Raw genomic sequence first — 18,859 nt, 5'->3', positions numbered from 1 at the left:
ATTCTTCACTGGGGCCTTTAGCCAAAAAGGATTCACTTAAAAATAGCTTCATTACATACCACAGATAAACTGCTAATGCAATTTACCAAACTGTTAAATTAAGCTTTTCAACTAATTACACACATACTATGAAAGTGTGAGTTTAGCTTTGACCGTGGATTCCTCCCAAGGCGGAGAATTGGTGCACGTTCTCTGGCTAGCAGGGGTTTGGTCACCATCTTAGCTCCTGTTCTTGGTCATGATCTGTTTTGCTTTCCTGTCCCCTCTTGGTATCTCACCACAGCTTGATTCTGCATTTACTCAGGACACAGTTTGTTCCTAAGCTGTGGTTGTCCTGGCCACAAATACTACAGAGTGTATTTGCTATTTCCCCAGCGAGCATTCTTTCTGGCATCTGACACATCTTCTGCGACGTGTCCTCTGGCACATTTGCTATTGCTCGTCATTACCCTCCCCATGGACTGCAAGCCCCTACTGTGTGTCTCAGAACTCAGATTTTGGGGTTGAACTTTCTTTGGGGCACAGGGTTCTGATGTGGCTTAACTCTGGGAATGAAGTCAGCTGGGGAAACAGCAAAGCATTCAACAAACTTCTGCATGGGCCGCATGCTTCATAATAAGATAATTTGTCAAATGCCTGCCATGTGCCAGGCATTTTCTGATATAGGTCTTACCATGTCCTTTTTACAGTTGAGGAAACTGAGGCTCAGACAGGTTCAACAACTTGTGTGGGCTCACACCAGACACCTAGTCCTGGTATAGACACCTGCACCATGGACACCTCCCCCAGGCTGTTGATCCCCCTGTGCCTGACTGGCTTCCTACAAAGGGCCGACCCCTTGGGTTGCAGGGTCTGCTTCATGACAGAGCTCTCTCCACACGCCTGTAAAATGGGAGCCAGAAGCCGCCGATGCCATACCAGGTGAGCTGCCCCAGGCACAGGCCATCCAGAGATATAGGGATGGAAAAGGCCAGTTTAAAAGTCTAATATAGTACTTCTTTTTAAGGAATGCAATTTTAGTACATTGAACTGCAGCTTGAAGCAGAACCAGAGACACAAAAAGGAACTGCCAGGTAAAATGAGTGTCAATGAAAAAAGAAAAGTTACTCAGCTTCCATTACGTAGTCACACATCGCAAACTAAACGTATTTTTAAAAAATGTACAAGCCCTATTTACAGAAGTTTGAAATAGAATGAAAAGTTCTCATTTGTACTCAATAGCAGTTAGATTGTAACACACACCACATCTGAATTTTCTGACACTTTAGGGGTTACATTGTAGTGATTTAGTGCCAATAAAACAAAAAACAAAATGGATTAATATGTACTTATTGAACACCTACTGTATGAAGTGCTTTGTACTGGGAAAAAGAAAAAGGGACACAGTATTTCTTTTGACCAGACACAAGCGCAGAGAGAGCTGACCTCCCCAGATAGCATGTATAACTTTTGCCAAGGAGATGGGACAGAATGAATGTGCTCTGGAAAGAAACTGGGCCTTGGAGAGGGCTTAGCCAAGTAGGTGGGAACTGAGCTTTGTCTTCAAAGATGGTAGAATTCAGCAGGTAAGTGGTGACAGGAGGTCCTGGGAGGACTGTTCCATGAGTGTCCTTCTGTCCATCTTATAGACAGTGTCTGAGGGTCATTCTTATGGAAATTAAACCAGTGACGTTCTGGCCAGGCTGTAGAATGTGCCTGCCAATATTTGTAAGGGTCACACTGTGCTCCTGCTGGCCTTCACTGACTAGTTTATAATCTAGAAGGAAGTGAGATTTCTCCCAGCAGGGAGCCAGGATTCAAGTCTGGACTTTTTGATCCTCCTTCGTCTAGATGGGGATGTTGTCAAATAGAACCTAGCACAGCTGGCCCCGCCTCTGCATGTGCTCTGGAAGGTCTCTAGAATCAGCACGGATTTGGGCATGTATGATGTGGACTATGTCCCATTAGGATGGAGATGGTATTCGGAACCCTGTAGAAGGTGCCAGAGAGCTATAGAGTGGAAGAAGATGGGACCACCCTCAGAGACTCACCCTTTCCTTATACAGTTATCCACCAGGAAAAGCCAACCAAAACCGAATGAGCGATGCCCAGATGGTAAGTCTTTTACCAACAGGCCCACTATTGAATTCTTTCATGCCTGCTGCCTGATTTCTTTTCAGTCCTGGTTATAGAGCCAAAGGCAGCTGTTCACGATTTGGCCATGTCCTAGGCCTGGGTAACGGTAGTTAGTCCTGCCCTCCCTGTCCTAACCTGACATGTGCATTCAACCCCAGCAGCCACACAGCCTCTGTCTGCAACCTGTGAAATGGCTGGGCTGTCTCAGAGGTGCTTTGGAGAGAAATGTTAACTAGCAGAGTGACAGTCACGGGTGACTCTCTTGCCCTCACTGAGAGGACACATGTGCCCACTTCATTGCTGCAGGCAGTTAGCCTGTGAACTCCAGGCTGATTGGGCCTAATTGGAGCTCTTGAGGATATGTTTTCTTTTTGTGGACTAAGATGTAAGTTGAGTGACTAAGCCATGTCTCCTATCCTCCTGCCCTGTCCCATTCTGAATGCAAATGCCGATGTGATGTGACTCCTAATGCTGTTCCTTTAGGAACTGGTCCACAGAAGCTGGAAGCGGGCAGACAGGAAAGTCAGAAAGCTCAGGTGGGGAAGCCGTGCTAGGCAGCAGCATTGGGTGTGAGGGAGGAAGAGCGTGTTTTATGTTCAGCTCCACCACTTGCTCTCTGTGGGCCTCAGTTGCCTCATCTATAAAAGAGCTGCCCTTCATGTTCCTTAGGGAATTTATAAGGATGGAATTAAACAGTGAAAATAGGAAAGTCGTTTATGAATAGAAAGCCTTTTAAATGGAGATTGCTTATTTTTGTGCAGCAACGTATTTTCCATTCATTCATCAGTTTGGCTGAAATTAACCTTTGCTTCTTATATCATTATAATAGATCCATTTAGCATTGGCTCAGTCATCAGTGTTTTTTATCAAACAGGTGAACTGCACAATTCAGTTAGGTGATTGAGGCTCAGCCGGTGCCCCATAGCCCAGAGCTCTCCAGCCTGTCACATCAAGACCCTCAGGAGGAAGTAGGAAGGGGTCCAGGCTGACTGGCACCCTCAGAAGTCTGGGCTATGTTTCCAACCAAAATAGCATGGAGACCCCCCTGAAATGGAGTGGGAACTAAAACCTACAGAAAGTGGAAAATGGAAAAACGAGGCTTTGTTACTTTTAAGAAAGTCATTCTGGGTGTGTCCTGCTATCTGGAGCTTCTGCCCTCCCTTTGCAAATATTTGCCTAGGGATGTAGAGGGTGGAGGCAACCATGGAGAAGAAAGGAAGAAGGAGGGTGGGTGTTCTTGAGTACATATGTGTGGTCAGACAGCTGTCAACTCAACTTGGTGTAAATTCAAGTCACCTCTCACTGAGAGCCCACCATATGCAAAGCTCTGCACTACAAGCTGGTACAATTATTATTTTCCTTAACTTAAAGGTGAGGAAACTGAGGCTTATAAAGTAGCTAAGCAACTTGCTCGAGGTCACATGGCTAGTAAGTGTAAAACCAGAATTCAAATCCAGGCACTTGACTGCAGAGCCCACTCAATAACCATAATGGGTTAAATTATGTACACGGAGATGATCTCTCTGTTGATGAAGGTGTTTGCAATTCACACAGCAACCCGCAGACTCTGCTTTCAAATGTGTACAGCAATGCAGTAAGGTATTAGTACTGAGTATTATACACTCGGCTAAGCATATTAAATAAAATTATGACTGTGGAGGCACTTAATACATTGTAAAATGCTCTACAAATATGATATAATTATTGCCTCATAAATAAAATAAGAGGGGTTAAGTGGCCTGCCCAAGGACATGTAAGTTGCAAATGCCGAGTAAGGACGCCACCCCAGGACGTAGAACTTAGAACTTCAGGACCAGTGCTTTTTTGTTTCCTTGACACCATCAAGGAAAGATTCACTCTGACTTTATCTGTTTCCCCTGAAGTGTTGCCAAATAAAAATTGGGCAGAGACCCTAAAGAAGAATAAGCTAACTTTTCTTAGCTACCTTTTATTAACTTTGGCTTTCCTCTCCTTTTTCATTCCCTCATCAAACTGAGAGTAGGGTCATGGAAGAAGCTGGGGGGCTCTTCACCATGGGGGTTGGAGTAGCAGAAGCTGCAGAGGGATCATTTTTGATCTCCAGGGATCTCCTAGTTGAAAGGAGAGCCCTGGGCAAGGATGTGAGGAAAGAGGATGAGCAGGATATGTCATTTTGCAGTACGGATGGACCAGCATCTATTTTATAACCTCATAACACTGTGACCACAAATTATTTTAAAATTGTGAGTTCATCTAGAATCTGGGGTATATCCCTGGGGCTTGTGTGTATGCATGCAATAATTTTTTTCTTTTTTTGAGACGGAGTCGCTCCGTCGCCAGGCTGGAGTGCTGTAGCGTGATCTCGGCTCACTGCAACCTCCAACTCCCTGGTTCAAGCGATTCTCCTGCCTCAGCCTCCTGAGTAGCTGGGATTACAGGTACGCACCACCATGTCCGGCTGATTTTTGTATTTTTAGTAGAAACGGGGTTTCACCATGTTGACCAGGCTGGTCTCAATCTCCTGACTTCATGATCCACCCGCCTCGGCCTCCCAAAGTGCTGGGATTACAGGCATGAGCCACCGTGCCCAGCCAGTATTTCTTAAAAGAGATCATAAATATTTTGTTCAAAAGATCTTAGGCTTGATACTGGAAAGACGAAAATAACTGCTGAACACGAGTTCATATTTGTATAATTTGAAACAGTGCCAGAATTTTATCTTAGAAGTGAAGCAAAGGGAGTCATTCGTTGTTGTTAGCAATGTCTTATTTTTAAAATGTATTCATTAATTTTAAAAGGGATAAGAAATTAACATTTACTTTACATCTTCCAGATACAGAAGCTATGCTGGGAGCATTCGTAGGTATTTGCTCATTTATTCCTCAAAAAAATGCTCGTATAAGTGACACTGTTAGATGAATTTTTAAGATGAAGAAATCAAGACTCTGAGAGATTAAGTAATTTGATTGAAGTTTCTCAGATAGCAAGAGATGGCAGCAAGATACCAGTATAAGCATGTCTGACTACCAATCTGTAACTTTTTCAACAACACACTGAGAAAATCCATTTTCAGCTTCTTTGTTTTTCATTTCTTCCTTAATCTAAGATCTTTCACGTAGATTCTGTCTTTTTCTGCTTGATGTCTATCTTTTAAACTTTTCATTTTCAGTGAGAGTCTCCATGTGGCCGACTCCCAGGTTTTTTTTTTGTCAGATAATGTCTTTATTTCTCTTGTTCTTAAAGGATATCTTTTTAAGTATAGAATTCTCAGGAGACAGTGACCTGATTTTAGCATGTTGAAGGTATTTTACCACTGCCTTCTGTCTTGTTCATCACTGATGACAAATAACCTGTTAATCCCTTGAAGGTAATTTCTCTTTTCTCTGTGCTGCTTTTAAGACACTCTCTTTGTCTTTGGTGGTCTAAAGCCTCACTGACATGTGTCTGCTTATGGATTTCTTTTTATTTATTCTTCTTGGGATTCTTGAATATGTGTCTTGGTATCTTTCATCACTTTAGAAAATTCTTAGTCATTACCTGTTTAAATATTCTTTTCCTTCTCCTTCTGAAACTCCAAACAGATGTATGTTAGACTCTTTTTCATGTCTCTTAAGTTCTCTTTCATATTTTCAGTGTCTTTGTCTTTTTGTGCTGCATTTTGGTTAATTTATTATTGACCCAGCTTCCAGTTTACTGTCTGTTTCTCAAACTGTGTCTAAACTGCTCTTAAGACTATCCACAGTTTGAAATTTCAATTTTTTTTTTTATTTCTAAACATTCTCTTTGGTTCATTCTTCAAAACTTCTTGGTTATTCCTCATGACCTTTTGTCTCCTGCACATAATCTTCAAACTTGACTTTAATTTCTTTGAATACATTACAGTCATTTTTATGGTCAGTATCTGGATATATATTATCTAAAGAAGCCCCTGGCCCGTGAATTCCTTCCTTTCTTGTCAGTCCATCAGTGCTTTTGGAAATTAAAAAAAAATTTATATAAGACTTTTTAGTAGTTTCTAGTGGTAAGGTCCATCTAGGTACTTAGCCTGCCATAATGATGAAAATAGAAATCTAGCATGTTGTTGGAAAATTGACAAAATTAGGAGAGGGAAAACTGATCAGATGGAGATTGGCATTAGGAGCCTAGAATTGCCCACATGTACTGAATGCACTTTATGAATGCCCTAAAGAGTGCATAGGGTGTTGTGATGAGAAGCCACTCACCATGGGGCTTGGCCAGCCTGGCACCCCACCCCACAGGACATGACACCAGAAGGAGTGTCACCAAACAAGGTGAGGAGATTTTCAGGAGGCCTATTTAGAAGACATCATTTTATCGATGAGAGGCTCCTTTAGGAGAGGAAGGCTTGGTAGGACTTGTCCTCTAGTTCTGATCTGAGCCCTACAAAAGCCAGTAGGACTTGTTGCCTTGGAATTCAAAGGATATGTGTTCTTCCATTCCAGTGGCCTTGTGGGAGTATCCAAGAATAGATGTAGATGGGACCAGAGTCCATGCTGGCCTCAACTGCTCCTTCTCCCCACTTACTACATCCCATTGGCCACCCAGTCCTCTTGATTCCACCTCTAAATAGCTCTAGAATCTCTTTACCTGCGCCTACTTCTGCTGCCATCGCCCTGGTCCAAGATGTTGCCATCTCTTGCCTGGGCTGTAGTGATTCCCCCAACCAGCCTCCATGTATCCACTCCATATCCCTCCTCTTCCAATTTCATTCCCCACAAGCAGCCAAAGTCATCTTTTTAAAAATGCAAATCAGATCATGTCTCTCCCAACCTTTTAGATTTTAACTTTAGTGATTTCCTCTGGCTTGTTGGGATAAAGTCCTAAATCTCTAACCTGCCCATCAAGTCCTACTCTTCAGCCTCATCTCCTACCACTCTCTTCCACATTAGGATTGTTCTGGCCACCCTGGTTTCCTTCCATTTCTTGAACACACAAAAAGCGTGTTCTACCTGAGGGTATTTATGCCCACTGTCCTCCCTCCTTAACAGGCTTCCCACCCACCTTTCCTTGGGTTGCTCCTATTCACCCCGTGGTCCCAACAGAAATGTAATTTCCTTTCTCTCATCTTCTGTGTTGGTCTTGTTAATTTGGGCTCCCTATAGCAAGCCCTTTGTGTGTCTTCATGTCTTCATCAGAGCACTTACCCCAGTTGTGATCCTGTAATCGTTGTAATTTCTGTCCACTTTCTCCCCTGTCCACTACTTGGTAAGGGCTGAGTTCATCACCCTATCCCAGCACAAAGCACAAAGCCTGGCACATGGTAGCTGTTGCTTATTGGAGAATGCATCTGTGAATGAATCTGGCTTCTGCTTCCATCACTCCACTGGGACTGCTATTACTGAGTTCACCCGTGGCCTCCTCATTGATAAGTCCAGGGTTTCTTCTCTGGAATGTCTGACATGTCTACAACATTTGAACCTGCTGTCAGCCTCTAGTTCGTTAAACGTTCTCCATCTTTTCTCATCCTTGGGTTTTGAGACAACATTATTTCCTTTGCTTCCTCTCTAAGCACTGCTTCTGAGCCTCCTTGGCTGACGTGCTCTGAGTGTCCCTTAAATGTTAGTGTCCTGCATGATTCCAGCCCTCAGTTTTTTTCTGCTCCCTCTGCACAGTCTGTGAGCAGCCTTCATTATGTCTGCGGCTTCAACCCTCATATATTTCAACTGGCGAATCCCACACCTACATGTCTAGCCCTGTCCCCACTCCTGTGCACCAGATCTTTCTCTCACTGCATCCTAAATGCCTCCACCCCAATGTCCCATGGAAGCCTCAAGCTTAACATTTCCAAGTGGAACTAATTCTCTTCCTTGCCAAACTTGTCCTTCCTGTAGAATTTCCAATCTGGCTAAATAATGTCACCCATCTACCTAACCTCTGAAGCTAGATGTCATGGAGTCATCCTAGATACCTCTACCAGCTCAGTACCCATGTTCAGCTGTCATCACACTCTGTCTCTTGAATCTGTCCCTATCCCTCCTCTCTCTGCACTGCCACCGCCTTAGTGCAGCCCCTGCTGTACTTGTTGGGGTCATAGCATCAGCCTCTTACCTGGCCCCCCTCCTTCCATCTTCTTCCCCATCTAGTCTATTACTAGCACTCATGCCAGAGATCTTGTCACAGAGAACAAAGCCCAATCAAGCCACCTCCCTGCCTCACCCCACACCTTTCTCCCTCATGCCCATACAGTAAAGCCCACCCTTCTGATGGGCTTCTTCACAGCTTACTTGTCTTTCCCTCTGGCTTTTGCTTCTCTTTGCAGCATTCATGGTCCTCTGAGCATGCCATCCCTTCTCAGTACAGGCTTATAGTGTCAAGCAGGGTTCTCAAACATCAGAATCACAAGGAAGGCCTGCTGTGAAAACGTGGCATGCTGGGCCTCACCTGCGGAGGTTCTAACTCTGTGGGTCTGAGATGAGGCCCAAGATCTGAATTGGTAACAAGTTTCCAGGGGCTGCGGGGGCTTCTCTCCTGGCGGCCACTGTGAGAACCACCAGTGTAGCCTATAAAGCATGTGAGCCTCAGACCTCCACGGCCTGGGTCCAAGTCCTGCCTCTGCTACCCACTTCCTGTATCACTTAACCTCTCCATGCCTCAGTTTACTGATCCATAAAATGGGGCTAATCCTTGAACTACCTTACAGGCTTTGGAGGAGGATTAAATGGGTTAGTACCCAGAAAACTTTCAAACACTGCCTGGGTCATTGTGTCAGGAACTGTTAGTTGCCACCATTGTTGGTTGTTATTTTATTATTATTTACTTACTCAGTTGTGAATGTCTGCCTGCCTCTATTGCTTGCAGTTTTCTTGTCTCCCTTCAAGAATTCATTTCTTTTCTGAGGAGCATTTTGCTAACACTCTCCCAGCGCCAGGTCTCCCTGCACCCTTCTTTGTGCCCACACAGGCCTGCGTGAACCCTGTCCTAGCATTTGCCTCCCTGCACTCACCTCTTTTCCAGGAGTTGGGCTCACTTGCTCTATCTCCGCAGGGCTTCATTTTCTTCCAGCTTTATTGAGGTGTAACTGAAAGATAAGATTCTATAAATTTAAGGTGTATAACCTCATGATTTGATATATGTGTGTATTATGAAATGATACCCCAATCAAGTTGGTTAACATAGAATTCAAAGAGAAAATTTTTTTTTATAAAGTTAGTTAATACATTCATCACCCCACCTAGTTACCATTTTTGTGTATGTGGTAGGAGCATTTAAAATCTACCCTCTTAGCAAATTTCAAGTATACAATACAGTATTAAGTCATCATGCTGTACGTTAGATCTCTAGAACTTACCCGCTTATCCACATTATAACTGCAATTTTGTACCCTTGGACCAACATTTCCCCTCTCTCGCCACCTACAGCCCCTTGCAACCATCATTCTACTCTCTGTTTCTCTGAGTTCAATTGTTTTAGATTCCTCATATAAGTGACATCATAAATTTGCCTTTCTCTGTCTGGCTTACCTCACTTAGCATAATGCCCTCAAGGTTCGAGGTTCACCCCTGCTGTCGCAAATGGTAGGGTTTTCTTCTTTTTATGGATAAATTATATTCTATTATGTATATGCACACACACACACACACACACACACGTACACACACCGCACAGTTTCTTTATCCATTCATCTGTTGATGGACACTTAGGTTGTTTCCATGTCTTGGTGATTGTGAATACTGCTGCTGTGAACACGGGAGTGCGGAGATGACTTTGAGCTACTGATCGTGTTTCCTTCGGACATATACCTAGAAGTGGGATTGTTGGATCATATGCTAGTTCTATTTTTAGTTTTTTGAGGAACTTCCATGCCATTTTCAGGGTTTAGTCCCTGACTTCAGTTTTGAGTCCCGGGAGCCCAGCAAAGTGTCTGGTACATCAGTGGGGGTAAAAAATGTTTCTTAATTAAATGATGGAATTGGCATATGTTGCAGAATTTATTGAAAATACAGGCCGGATGGGGTGGCTCATACCTGTAATCCCAGCACTTTGGGAGGCTGAGGCGGGCGGATCACGAGGTCAGGAGATAGAGACCATCCTGGCTAACATGGTGAAACCCCGTCTCTACTAAAAATATTTAAAAAAAAAAATTAGCCGGGTGTGGTGGCGGGTGCCTGTAGTCCCAGCTACTCGGGAGGCTGAGGCAGGAGAATGGCGTGAACCCGAGAGGCGGAGCTTGCAGTGAGCCGAGATCATGCCACTGCACTCCAGCCTGGGTGACAGAGCGAGACTCCGTCTCAAAAAAAAAAAAAAATGGCAAAATGTGTCCAGTCTAGGAAAAGGACTGAATACCAAGAAAAGGTGGAGAGAAAAGTGTGTGTGTGTGTGTGTGTGTCCTGAAAGTTCGGGAATGTTGTGGTTAGGATAGTGGGATTGGATTCTAGAATGTGGTCTTGTGGTCTCAGGAACATCTCAGTGCACATCACCTCAGATAATCTTAGCTATGAGTAGCAAAAACCCACAACTCGATGGATTTAAACAAGGATATTTATTGCACGTGTAATAAGAAGTCTGGAGGAAGGGTGACATTGGTGTTGTCTGATCCATTGGTCAACGATGTCATCAAGGGCCCGGATTCAGTCCTTCTGTTCTGCCTCAGGCTTCCTCCTCATGGTCACAAAGTGGCTGCAGGAGTTGTAGTCAACACATTAGATGGCACAGCATCCAGCAGAGGAAAAGAGCTAGGAAAACACTTCTCCGAGCACCCCTAGCAGGGCTCCTCTCATGTCTTAACAACCAGAGACGGAGTAGAATCCACCCCAACCTACCCACTGGCAAGAAGCTTGCATTGTTTTGGCTGGATGAGGCCTCTGAGCTGGGGAGGAGGTCACTGTCCTGAGTGAACAGAAATGGAGTTCTGCTAGAAAGGAGGAAAGGATAAATGGATGCTGCTTCAGCAAGCCACAGTGTCTGCCTCAAAGCCCAACCCAGATAATCTAAAATGAATTGCTTGAAGTCAAAGTGAGGAACCCTTTCCTCTCTCTGTTCTACCCACAGGTCATGCCCTGACCACAGCTGCCCTTCAGGAGGCTGGCACGGAGCCACCTGGGGCCATTGGGCTGTTTGTCAAGGGTGGGGCAGCAGCAACTTGCCACTCTTCCTCCATGAGCCCAGCCAGAGCCTCCACTGGCCACTTAGCACAAGAAAAACCCTGCAGGAGCCGGATCCAGAGCGCTGGGATTCAGCAGGAGTGCCAGGAGAATTCAACACAGGTGTGCTGCCTCCTCTCCTGCCAGGCGTGTGGCTGCACAGGAGTCTTGCTGATGGTAAGCATCGGAGTTCCTGGATTCAGTGGGTACTGGGAGCAGCCGCCTGTGAGAAGGCTGGGCCAAACAAACAAATGTTCTGAATGAGGATAAGAAAACAGCATTTCTCCTGAGGGTCTCTGATTTTCTGTAGCCTGCCCCTGGCTTGAAAACTGTCAGCTTAGCAAAGTGGACTCTCAAACCACCTGGATCTCATGTTTTTTGCTTGTCAGATTCATTGAGAGCTGCAGAATAGGCTCAACATCCCACAGGGTCTGCTTCTCTGACTGGGACAAAAGCGCTCATAAGAAACTGATGGGAGCGGCTTCACCGGGGGTGGCAGACAATTCTGGCCAGGAGTGGGTGTCCGCAGTGGGCAAGAAGTGTGGGCTCCATGCCAGGAGCAGTGGCGACAGCTTCTAGAAATTGTCTAATAGCCTGACATCCTAAAGAATGTCCTGGAGAGCTGGAAAAGCGGTTCTTCCAGACACATGCAGGGAGCAGTGAAATGAGATGCAGTAGAAGGTTGAATCCAGCTGGGAGCACAGTGCAATTTAGTTAAGAGTGACTTCTGTGGCATCTGCCGGTCGTGGGTGAGGGCTGGGGGAAGATAATACTAATTTGGCCATTATTACACATGTCTTTCTTGAATCTTCAATCAGATTGTCAACTCCTTGAGGGTAGTAATGGAATATTTTATGTCTTTTGCATTCTTCACAAGGTCGGGTACTCAGCCATTGTTTATTGGTTGACTATTTGATGCATTCCGACACAATACACTTGACCGGGCCAGGTCCTGGGATCTTCATTCATAGGAGCAGTGTTGTCACCAGTATCTGTTGGGCACCTGCTGAGAAGGAGCAGTGGCGGGTACTTTTGCCACCCGAGTTGGCCTGAGGTTGCTGAGTGTATGAGTTTCCTAGGGCTAACTTAACAAAGTGCCACCAACTGGGTGATTAACAGAAATGTCAGGTCTCCCAGTTCTAGAGGCGAGAGGTCTGCAACCAAGGTATCAGCAGGGCCTGACCCCTCTGTGGTGTATAGGAGGCCCCTCCTTGCCTCGCCCTGGCTTCTGACGATTTGCCGGCCGACTGTGGTCTTCCTTGGCTTGCAGCTGCGTCACTCCAATCCCTGCCTTTATCATCACATGGCATTCTCCCTGTGTGTGTGTGTTTCCAAATTTTCCCATTTTTATAAGGACAGCAGCCATATTAGGAACCGCCCTACTCCAGTATGACCTCATGTTAACTCATTACATCTTCAGCAACCCCGTTTCCAAAGAAGGTCACATTCTGAGGTACTAGGGGTTAGGACTTCAATGTGGAGATCACAGTTCAAGCTGCCACACTAAGTGAGCTCATTCACAGTGACGACTAGGGACATACAAAGGGCCGGGGTGAATATGAATGGTGTTCCATGGTGCTGCCTGAAAGTGACTGGCAGCAGTGTCAGCAGGGGAGCATGTCCTCTTTTCTCAGCATTCACTAGAGAGGTGTGCCGAGCTGGGGCCCAGCTGGACACATTGGATGCTGTGCTCCAGAGGAGGAACTGCACTCACCTATCGCTCTCCTTTGTATGGGACAAGTGGGACAGAGCCTTGATGGGGGGAACACACCACTGGGGTTCCAGGCAGCCTTAACTATCGAGGAATGGCAGGAAATTCTGTCTGCCCAGCACCTGGTGACCCTGGAGCTCCTCAGTTTCCCGGGAAGTTGAGTTTTGGAGCAGTCTCTTCCAGAGAGGCTGGGAGTGCATCACTTTCCCCCTGGAGGTGGCGTAGGCTGCTGGGCCCAACTAGCTCATTGCCAGGCAATCCAGAGAGAGTTCCAGACACCAGATACTGAACAACCTACTTGTCTCCACACCTAGTAAAGCTTGGATCCAATGCTGCCAACTTTTCTGCCTCTCCAGTTTTGGAGCCCTTAATGTGAAGGTGCAACCCAGAAGCCTGCAGGCTGTTCGTAGCCTGTAGATGTGTTTTCTTCCCAGTAGCTGGTGTACACAGTGTTTTTGTATTATTTTTCAAATAAGCAATACATTTGTGTGGTTCAAAAATTAAAGCGCTATAGAAAGGTATTCGGCGAAATCTTATCCCTGCCTCCATTGGCCAGTCCTGCCCTGCCCCTCCCTTGTAACCACTTTTATTAGTTTCCTATACAACCTTCCAGGATTTCTTTTTGCAGATAAAAGTCAGTACAAATATATATCTGCCTCATCCCTCTACTTCTTACATAATTATAGCAGACTCTACACACTATTTTTAACCTTGCCTTTTTCACTCAATTTATCTTGGTGATCTTTCCCTCTCAGTATGTGGAGAGCTTCCTCATTCTTTTTTTACAGGGGCGTAGTATCCCATTGTATGGATTTACCATAATTTAGCAATCCCCTACTGATGAACACAGGTTGTTTTTAGTCATTTGCTGTTAATATTACAAGAAACACTGCACGGAATAAACCTGCCATTTCATGTTGACCCTGAACGTGTGTAACATTTAAAAATTCTGAAAAATCTTTGAATAATCAACAGAACTGGAAACACTCGGTTCTAGTATGTGGACAACTGGTTGGGTTGGGTAGCAGCTGTCCTTTTAAAGAGACCTCCCTGCCCCCCTCTTGCATCTTCCCTACCACCTCTTGCTGACCCTCTTGCGTTCAGCCTGAGCGTTGACTGCCATCTAGCAACATTGTGCTGTTTCTCTCATAGAGTATTAAGGAGGAAGGGAAATCACTCATGTACTCATGTCTCTTCAAGGGGGAAACTGAAAACCAAGGAGGATGTCTTTTTCCAGCAGAGGGAGGAGGGCAGACTTAATATGAAAGCGATTCTTCTTCATCGGCCCCTGACCACTCGGCCCATTTCTGTTAATCTTCTGTATGCTTGAGATTGCAGCCCCTGCCTTGCCATGTCCAGGCTTTCATCTCAGGAGCTGAAAAGTGGAAGGGAAAGAACTCTGCTCTCTTCTTGCTTTTGTGCACTATCTGAGTAATTGCATGGAGACCAGCAATAAAAATGAAATACAAGACAGTCAGAAGTGTTGCTCCATTACGTGGATTCTCTCAGCAGACCCCCCAAGGCAGTGGTAGCACTAGCTCACTTTTCCAGACAAGGAAACAGTAGCAGAGTGAAGTGGCTTCACCAAGACTCATAACTCGTACACAGAAGAACTAGGATCAGAACCCAGGTTTTTCTGTCACTAGAACCTGACATTTTAGCCAATCTATCATGCTGCTCCCAAAGTCTTTTTTTTTTTTCTTGAGACAGAGTCTCGCTCTGTCACCCAGGCTGGAATGCAGTGATGCAGTCTCGGCTCACTGCAACCTCTGCCTCCCGGGTTCGGGTGATTCTCCTGCCTCAGCCTCCCAAGTAGCTGCGACTACAGGTGCGCACAACCACATCCAGCTAACTTTTGTATTTTTAGTACAGTTGGGGTTTCACCATATTGGCCAGGATGGTCTTGATCTCTTGACCTCATGACCTGCCTGCCTCGTCCTCCCAAAGTGCTGGAATTACATGCATGAGCCAGCTTACCCGGCCCCAAAGTCTTTTTAAATAAGGTGTGGTTTACAGTTAAGCCTCTCACCTTCTAAGTTTGTCATTACTGATGCTGTGGAGATGATAGTCATGACAAAGATAAGAGCAGCTCTGAAAATGGGCCAGATGGCTACATGCTGCAAAAAAGGTGGGTGACAATGCGTCTGTGGTCTCGTAACTAACATGACGGCTGTTCCTTGACAGCTTTTCCCATTTCATAGAGTGGAATTGGCTCCCCTGCCCTTTTGCTCTTTCAATCCAAGAACATGTATTGAGCACCTTCTGAATGCCAGGCACTGCGCTCGGTGTGAGTGATAAGCCTGGTGCCTGGAGGCTAGTTCAGGCAGGTCAACAGAAAGCTGCAGTGCCACCAGCTACATGTGGTATTGGTGACATGGATGCGTTGGGTTGTGTCCAGAATGTGACAAAAGAGACAAATATGCCATGGAGCAACCATGGACAACAAGGCGAGTGGCTTCCAGCTGTCTTGGGTCCTCGTCATTTTACACTACTTGATGAAGGAAGGAAGTGGGACCCAGAAGTGGTGGCTATGAGCTAAGGTATTGAGCCATCCTTCTGCCCGCAGCCCAGGATGAACATGACCACAACTGGCAGCTCTCTGGAGGCCACTCGGGGTTGAAAAGTGGGCCAAAGGAACCCTCCCTCCCTTTGCTGCTCCACCTCAGCTTTTCTCATTCCTGGCCATTTGTTTATCCTGTAAGCTGGGGTCTGGGGGTCTCCCAAAGGATCACCCACCCTGAGAGTTAGCATTCTTCCAGCGGGGCAAAATCCTCTTCCCTACTGAAGAAATTCTAAACCCAGCCAGCTGAAAGAGGAAGAGTGCAGGGGTGAGGGGAGGATGAGACCAAGAGGGCACATTCCACCTGATCTCTGAAGTCACACCTCAGCAACAGGACTTGCCCGCCAAGGCTTCTCGTCACCATGCTTTGTTGGATTTGTAATGTGCTGTTTATCTCTCTTCTCCCGCAAGTTTGCATGCAACAGCATCTGTCATCTCTGTGGTTATCTTAGAACAACTGGGGCTTTTGCTTTTTATTTATTCTTTCTCTGAGTGCAGTGCTAACCACAGCAGCCTACGGGCAGAGGGGTTGGGGAGGGAGTCAGTTGCTTTTCATTGAAATGCTATGGTCTTCAGCTGCAGCTGGTGTGAGTGCTGAAACTGTGTGAAACAAAAGTGTTGAAACTCAGTCCCAAGTGACTTCTGGGGATCCGTTGCCTGTGTTTCCTATGGATGAGTAATTAGAAATGAGTGGTTTTCAGGTTGAAAAGGAGACTCCAGAGTCCTGATGGAATACAGACAGCAGGCACGTCTAGGGCCACAGACAGGTATGTGTGCTGCTCTGTGCTGGCAGCTGTGTGCAGATACAAGAGAAGTATCCCATACCCTCCTTGCCCTCAAGGAACTTAATGACAGGAAGGAGAGCAAAATTTACAGTTGGCCTACCCTCTTGGGCCTGTTTCCTCATTACAGAAATGAATGAGGTTACACTTGATCAGTATTCCTTATTATTATTATTATTTTTGGATTCAGGAGGTACACCTGCAAGTCTGTTACATGGAGATATTGCATAATGCCGAGGTTTGGGGTTCTAATTAACCCATCACCCAAATAACGAACATAGTATGCAATAGATAGTTTTTCAGCCCTTGTTTGGCGAGTGTTTCTAATGGGGTCAGGCTGTCCCCTAGAGTAATGCCTCTCACACTTTCAAAGAAGTTAAGCCAAAAGCCCGGTATTTAGGAAATGGTTGTTTTAGGAAGAGAAGCCTAAATGGAATAAAGACAAAACCTCGAAATGACGAGATGATCTCCCTGCTTCATGCATTCTGTCTAGATCAGAGCATTTCCAAATATACACTGAACTGAAAAGGGCACAGTACAATATGCAGTGACCGCAAAGCAAGGAACCCACGCGCAGGTCTGTAACAGGAAATCTGAGACTTCATCGAGCCAATGTAGAATTAGATACTAGTTTAAATTAGCAGAGGCACCTCAAACTTGTTTATAAAGGCTGTTTTAAAAATAATATTCTTATCACATATATTTATATTTGTAGTACAATGATAAGAAATCTCTTGCAAAAATTAGCTACCATGGTTACTTCTTTGGGGTTGCCTTTTGTTCTTCCTTCTTACTCTGATATTCTCCTTCAAGATTTACCCAACAACTTTTCCCAATCCATCCTCTTCTTCTCACCGCCCATACTATAAGGATGTCATTTTAAAAGCTTTTTTTTTTTTTTTTTTTGAGACAGAGTCTCACTCTGTTGCCAGGCTGGAGTGCAGTGGTGCGATCTCAGCTCACTGCAACCTCTGCCTCCTGGGTTCAAGCAATTCTCCCACCTTAGCCTCCCGAGTAGCTGGGACTACAGGGTGTGCCACCACGCCCGGCTAATTTTTGTATTTTTAGTAGAGATGGGTTTCACTATGTTGGCCAGGATGGTCTCCATCTCTTGACCTTTTGATCCACCCGCGTTGGCCTCCCAAAGTGCTGGGATTGCAAGTGTGAGCCACCATGCCCAGCCACTTTTTTTTTTCTTTCTTTTCTTTCTTTTTTTTTTCTTTACTGCTAAAGACCGAATATATGCCTCAACACAGTGGGTGGGATTTCCAGACTGGAAACATGTTTTCTGTGACACTTTGTCACTATCCTGCCCCATGTCACAGCGTAATAAATTATCATGACGCTACACCTATACGTAAGACTGAGCTCACGAGACAGGATCCTGTGCTTCCTTGTTTTCTCTGCTTGCACATTTGTAATTTGATTTGGCTTGTTATCTGTTCCTCAGTGAAGGTTATTTCCTTCTTCCTGTTATCATATACGGCCAGGAAAGGGGGGTAACTCATTGTAACACTTCTTTATTCTATTGTCCTCCTGTATACCTCTGATCTTTTATTTCCTTGTACTTCTTATATGAAGTGGCTTCTATTTGTCTTCTGTTAAATCTAAACTTATCCATTATAGGTAGGTGAAAGTGTTGACTACTTCATTATGTGTTCCAGTGCAGGCATGCATGAGCACGTACATATTGACAGACATATTATTTTATTAAGATTCACATTTCTGTGCTCACTTTGGCAGCACGTATACTAAAATTGGAATGATACAGAGAAGATTAGCATGGCTCCTGCACAAGATGACATGCCAAGTGTGTGCTCGCTCTCTCTCTCTCTCTGTGTATATACGTATATATATAAAATATACATATAGTATGTATTTATATAAAATATACATATAGTATGTATTTATATATATTAATCACATTTCCTTTTTATCCTTTTATTAAAATTAGGGCTACTTTATGCGTTTGGGTCGACCAACTTTTCTAGGAATTTTATTTCAGGTGGTAAAGAGGGTGTTTCTAAATATTTGTTACAAAAATAGGGCATTGATTGGGTAGGGTGGAGCACCACTGGATTAAATGATCTCCAAGGTCTCTGACATTCTTTGTGCAACATTTACAAAACAATGGATGACAGCCTGATTCGTGACTCAGTCAGGAAAAAAAAAAATTCTGGAGGAGAAAGTGATCAGTGAAAGCTGGGATTCTTTACAATGTCTTCTTCAATGAAGTACTGTCCGGGAAATGTGGTGCTCCTTGCCCCTGCCCCACCATCCTGGCTGCGCTTGAGAAACTGGGGAATGGAAGAAAAGAAAATACTTATTTAATTTCCCATCCAGGATCATGTGAAAACAAATTTCTGGAGTGAGGCCCACGCATCTGGAGTGTTTAAAAATCTCCCCAGAGGATCTGATGTACTCTGAGGGTTGAGAATCAGTGCGTGCAGAGGGGCGAATGGTAAAAAGATAGGCCCATGTCCTAACCGCCAGAACTGGTGAATATGACCTTATTTGGAAAAAAGAGTCTTTGCAGATGTAATGAAGTGAGGGATCTTTAGATGAGATCATCCGGGGTTATCTGGGTGGGCCCTGAATTCAGTGGCAAGTG

General features: G+C 45.0%; 1 protein-coding gene and 1 non-coding gene across 5 annotated transcripts in view; both read left to right on the top strand.

The window, feature by feature from the left end:
• The window catches only part of CRACR2A (calcium release activated channel regulator 2A), a 152,871-nt gene that overhangs the window by 8,844 nt on the left and 125,168 nt on the right, over positions 1–18,859 (top strand). For all 4 annotated transcript variants that reach the window (XM_034935201.3, XM_008973764.5, XM_034935199.3 and 1 more), the window contains exon 2: positions 11,104–11,372. The gene's annotated coding sequence lies outside the window, so the exon portion shown is untranslated. The remainder of the gene's footprint in view (positions 1–11,103; positions 11,373–18,859) is intronic.
• LOC112436742 (U6 spliceosomal RNA) lies at positions 17,976–18,081 on the top strand. The gene has a single exon (XR_003025447.2). It is a non-coding gene; the product is annotated as a U6 spliceosomal RNA (small nuclear RNA).

This window comes from Pan paniscus, chromosome 10 (assembly GCF_029289425.2).
Source record: "Pan paniscus chromosome 10, NHGRI_mPanPan1-v2.0_pri, whole genome shotgun sequence".
In the NCBI taxonomy this organism is placed as follows: Eukaryota; Metazoa; Chordata; class Mammalia; order Primates; family Hominidae; genus Pan; species Pan paniscus.
This window is presented reverse-complemented; position numbering and strand designations above follow the sequence as displayed.